We start from the raw sequence: 6,302 nt of genomic DNA on the forward strand, positions 1-6,302 counted from the left end.
GATTGATATTGATATATATATTGATATTGATATATTGATATATTATGTTTCTGCAACATGTCCAAAATTACACTGAATTACAGGGTACTTACACCTTAGTCGCAAGTCTTACAGTCTAATTATTTCATTGTTTCCTGTAAAAACCTGACTTGTAATTATGGGGTACTTACACCTTGCAGGTCTTACATGGTAATTATTTCATTACGCATCTCACAACTGTGTTGCCGAGAAGATATCTCCATGATAGTTCATGTGTTATTGATAGTGAACTATTTGTACAACCCAGCTCCAGTGAGATGATTACTTGAGCAATACTTGTGAGAGTACTTGCACATACTTGCTTTTCAATAAAAGCAAGCTTCATGAAACTCCCCACCTGATTATTATGTGTCACAGTTCTGAGTTGTCACAACAATTCTGCATCAGGTCTTCAGGGGCAGGTTTAAGATGAAAACAGTGTCCACAATGTCTGGTAAAACGATGTACTGCTTGAAATTGGAATGATTGTTACATACGTGCTGATATATATCTGCTGTTAATCAAATGCACTTGGTTAACTGGCCATCAGCAAACATGAAAACCTCTATAAAAGCTGAAGTTTTAGCAGTTTGGAGGACCGAAGCAATCAGGTGTGTGTTAGCATAATGCCACAATCTTCCAGGGGATGAATATTCCAGCAAAGTAACCCCTAAGTCATGTTGTACAACACAGAAAAAAACCAAAAGCTACATCTGAGACTCTACAGGCTTTGGTTAGCGTGCTATAGCTGGATCTTTAGCCTTTAACTTACAATTGCATGCCTTGAAGTCGATAAGCTGTAAGCGTTGCAAAATGGCATTGCAAAAATGAGAGCTAGTCATATCCAAAAGTTGATTCTGTTCATCTGGACGTAGCGTTTTCAGTGGGAGAAACGTTTCATCACTCATCCAAGTGACTTCTTCAGTCTCAGCTGACTGCAGGTTCCCCCGATCTTATAAACAGTACATTTGCATAACGACTGAAACCAGCCCACTGAAGGAGGAAAGGGCTGCGAGGTCAGTTCCTTAATCATAATTATGCAAATTCTCATGACCATTGATCAACAACCACTGATCAAGGCCCACAGATCAATGGCCATGAGTACCACTCACAGAGAGTTGGGGAATGTCTGCAATCACAGCATTGTAGCCTGGCAAGGTAGCTCTTCTGTGTTGTGCCATCTGCTTAGCCAGAGGTTGTTTGGTTTCCCCGATGTATAAATCCCGGCAATCCTTCTGGCACTTAACAGCGTACACTATGTTACTCTGTTTGTGTTGGGTGACCCAATTCTTGGGGTGGACCAATTTTTGGTGCAGCGTATTTTGAGGTTTGAAAGCCACAGAGACACGGTGAAAAAAATGCATCTCAACTGTTCCAATACTCCTGACACGTATGGGTGTCAGGGGTTGCTGAGTGGATGTGGTGAAAAGGACTCAAACGCAGGACTCACGGTGAAGATGCAGGGTGTTTATTGTGAGGGACGAATGACGAAAACAGGAGATGGCTGGCTGACTGACTGAATAACTGAATGAACGGCTGACTGATCTGAACTTGGGAGGCAAACATGGGGCATAGACAGCAGTGACAACATTAATGACGCGACGCTGACCAGGAGAGAACTGAGGACTTAAATACACTGGCTGAACAATAACTGATAGGTGACAGGTGAGTGAGCAGCTGAACACAATTGAACATGAACTGAAAATGACATCTCTCACCTTCTCAACAAAATCCAACATGTTCTGGATGTGGTGTTCAGAGCTGCCTACCAGCGGGTTGAGGATCGAAGCCAGAACTTTGAGATGTTATAGGTGACTGAGTTGATCATACAGACAATCGGTCTTAAAGATGCACCCTGTTTATGTATCTTCAGTAAACCATACAGACTTGGTGTAGAATCACCTGGGTATAGCCTACGGTTCTGGTCAATAGCCTTGTCTTGTTCTAACTGCTTCAGACAATCTATCTATCCTCTTCCTGTAGATGGTAAATGGACTGATTCTTATATCTATATCTATCTTATATCTATAGCTTTTCTAATCTCCTGGAGTACTCAAAGCGCTCTATACTGCATTCACCCATACACACCCATTCACACAAGCACTGTATGCCTTGTCAGTGATTTTAACTAACATACACTCATACTCATATATTCATACATAGAGCAAGTGGGGGCTAGGGGCTTTGCATTGCTGAGACAGGCCGAAACTTTCGTCTGTAGTTGCTCTGCTTCCACTTCTGCAATATTGCTGTATTTCAAATTGCTGTTTCTGTGGCTGTGATCAGTTCCACTAGTGGGGTTTGTCTTGGTGTGACAGCAATATCCAACCCTTTAGCAAGGATGTTTTTCTCTGTTTGGCTGAGCTGTCTGTCAGACAAATTCTTCAACCACTTGTCCACATCCTCGGTGTCGCATCCTTCTCTCTTCTGGCCACTTAGGACACTCTCCGTATTTTGCTGTGGTTTCCAACGTACAACAAGTAAGTCAAACTTCTTTTGTTGTCTTGTCTTAGACTTCTTGTGCCGTGCTAGATGAGCCTTCCTTAGTGAAGTCAAACACCTTTTTAAGAGAATTCTCATCTAGAAGCATCGTAAGTCTCTGTTGGATCCGCTCCTCTTGAGATTTTAGCATGTCGATGGTAAAATTTGTTTGCCTCACCCATTCATTAAGCAGCAGGTGCTGTGCCTTCTGGAGGATTTTTGTTGCCCGGAAGCCTTTAACTGAAGAGCTCATTTGCAGACTTTTAGGAGTAATCCTGTTTTGTCGGCATCTGAGGCTGAATCTCAGGTGGTTCCTGTAATCCGCCATCTTACGTGCTGTTTGCTCATACTGACGTACGTGCTTTAGGCAGTTCTTTCCAAAGTGGGTTAAAACGTCTTGATGCATGCTCAATCATCCAGGTAAGTAAATCTCCAAAAGTTGATTATGTTCATCGGGACGTAGCGTTTTCAGTGGGACAAACATTTCGTCACTCATCCAAGTGACTTCTTCAGTCACTAGTCACCACTGATTGAGGAAAACAGAAATCTATCTATCTATCTAAATGGCTACACCAAGCTACAAAAAAGATATAGGAATATATGTTGCAATAGCTGTGCAAGTATTAGTTTAGCCCCCTAACCACAATACAATAAATAGCTGTGGAGCAGTGAAGTAAGTAAATGTAGTTCAGTGACAATCTAACCACCACACCTTTATGACCATCAAAAAACAGTCCTTGGAGTGTGTATGGGCAAAGTTGTGAAGGTTCATAGTTATACACATCAGTTCTCCTCACCCTGCATCTAAGTGTTGCAGAACAAATGACTTCCTTAGCCTGTCCAAAGAGCATGTCAGTGACAAGAGTCTGCCACTGAACTGGGTTGCAGTGGGTGTTGGTCATTGTCCATGTTGGATAGCAGTTTGCTCAGGGTCCCTTTTCTCTGCATGCAGTGGATCAGATGTGGTAGGTCCAAATCTTTTACAACAGGGTGTACTAGCAGGCCACAGAGTCAGGCTCAGTTACGGTCTGGCACATCAGGTTAATTCCTTTTACCCTCCTACACATGTAATTGTCTTTCTTGAGTAGGCTATGCTATTTAAGCTGCTGTAGCCAGCCCAAAGTTCCTGTGCATTTGCAAACCTGTTTTCAATCCTCATCCACCAGTACCTCCATTCCTGTTGTATCTGACTTAACGTCTTGATGTTTTTATGGTTACAGTAAATCCAACTTTTACTGTAATGTTGCTTGAAGTTCCTCTCCACAGAATGTGCTCAGAAAACCATCACCATAATGTCAGTATGTAGTGTTAACCCTTGGATAATGTTCTGTCATGTTTATTATCCCAAGTCTCTCAATAGGATAAGTGTCCACAATATTAAACTCCTGGATCTTTTGCTTTTGTGTGCTGAAGCAGGTAGGGCTGTGTGCAAGCATGGTAGAGCACTGTCTGCTCCATCTCTGATAAGCAAACAATAAATGATTAGACAACAAACTCTAAAGAAGAAGAGATAACATTATTCCTGTGAAAGCTAGTCCCCCCCCCACCCGACAGCCTGCTTGCTGTGTCATCCGTTCTCATCCCATCTCTCTCTGTCTATAATCCCTGCTTCCTTTTCCATTTTAGCCCCAATCTCATCTCTTTTATCTCTCTTCGTTCCTGAGATCCCTTCTGCTTCTCATGCTGCTGTTGTGTGTTTTCTTCACAGATAAATTTGAAGGGATTGGGTTGAAGGGTTGGTGTGCTGGGGGGGTAAGCCTCTGCAGTGACAATCTGCTCTGTGCTTCCAAAGTAGGAGGAGACAGGATTTGCAGGCAATGATCAACAATGGGAAATAACCATCAATGACGAAGAAAAGACCAATATGTTTTTTGTTTGGAAGCAAACTTGTCTGAAATTCTGAAAATACTACAAAGAGGAATGTGACACAATTCAGCATATTTGCCATCAACCAAAGAACAATCATGAAGATCACTGTCAAAGATTATTAAACTTTTTGTTTAATGTTTAATTTACATTCTTATTCATCACGTTACCAGGAGGAACAAAGAATGCAAAGACTTCTGTTTTGTAAGGGGCCTTGGATTCATTATTTAAGCTACATGTTAGACGCCCATTTTGATGAAGAAAAAATATTGTTAGATTTCGTTTTTACAGGTTTCAATTATCCTGTAGCAAAATACCTTTTATGTGCATGAGTCCTCTTATGTGTCTGCCAGTTTGATTCAAGACATGAAATAACTGCAACACAGATGCAATTTCTAGCAGAAATCTCCAGATAGCATCACCTTCATCCATCACAAGCATCTGCTTCTTATACATAGAGGTTTCTGATGTGATGTAACTGGATCTTTCAAGATGCCTCAAGTTACTGTCTTTAAATGGTTGCCATTAAGAGTCGGTGTCCTGTTGCAACTCCTTAACCAATTAGTCAGTATGTATTGGTGGCTTGGTAGCTAGAAATTGCTAATTATGTAAGAAAAAAACAAAAGGACAGTAAAGAAATGCTTTCTAACATTTCAGTTAGTACAGCGCAAAGGTCTTGAGCCACCTATTATTTCTTCATATTTTGTTTCCAAGCCAGACTTTTAAAGTAATTCAACAATAGTTCTTTCTGAAAAGCTTTCTGAAGGTCTTTTAATTTTTTTTATTTGGCTGCTTGTTCACTCATCAAAAATCATGTTCACATAAATGATTTTTGTTTGTTTGCTTTTTGTTAAGCTCTTTAACTCCGACTTACTCCTGAAAGCTCCTGTTTGAATAATGTTTAATGAACCCTACACTGGAGCTGTTCGCCAAAATTACTAGTGAATTTTAAAGTTGAAATTATTTCTGAGCACTTGTGAGCCCATATGGGTATCAACAGAGAGGTACAAGCTCTACCAACACATAACTGATTCCAATATCTTTGCTGTATAACCCTAATTTCTTGGGTGACTTTGGTCCTGAAGAAGCAGTGCATATCTGACAAGCACAAGCAGAATAACTGCTGAGAAGCACAAAAACACAACAAGACCCAAGAACAAAAGGAAAAGATAAACAACCTCATGCTCCCATTATTTGTGGAGCTCATACTTCATACATCACTCAGACTACAGTATGTGCTGTCCACAAAATCAATCTTTTAGGTCACTGAGCAGGACAAGTTACACACTGAGCACTGCGCTTCCACTCCAAGGCTTTGCAGCAAACATAAGATTAACCAATGAGCCCTCATATTTGCTCCACAACACCCAAAACATTCCCTTACCATATATATATATATATATGGGAAATAATAATATGGGAAATAAGGGAATATACTCAGGTGTGTTCTTCATTTTCTAATTTCCTAGCAGTCATAACCGACTGCCATTGTGTATGAATCTGAGCACTCTTCTGATAGTGAACAAAAAAGCTGATGTAAGTGGTCACACACTGCAGCAAAAATAATAAAGTGCAGCTGAAACACATTGTCAGCGCAACATTTATGTATTACCTTTTCGGTCAGTTTCAGTTTTGAAGCTGTCAGTTATGGGAGAAATCAAAGTGAACCAAACTACTATATTTACAGGCAATTAAACCACCAAATGTTCAACAGAAGTGCGGGAAGAGCAGAGTTGGTGATAATTCTCTGTAAATCTTTTTTTGGGTTTTTTGCCTGTCCCTTTTGACACTGTAGCAATCAGAATTATTGTCTGAAGGCCAAGGAAAATGCCAAACAGATTTATTATCCCAAGTGGATCATTACGGATGCCAGGAAATGATTTTCCAGGCGACTCAATAATAATAATAATAATAATAATAATAATAATAATAATAAT

The sequence above is a fragment of the Pundamilia nyererei genome, unplaced genomic scaffold, assembly GCF_000239375.1.
Source record: "Pundamilia nyererei isolate P.nyererei 1_Seehausen unplaced genomic scaffold, PunNye1.0 scaffold00089, whole genome shotgun sequence".
In the NCBI taxonomy this organism is placed as follows: Eukaryota; Metazoa; Chordata; class Actinopteri; order Cichliformes; family Cichlidae; genus Pundamilia; species Pundamilia nyererei.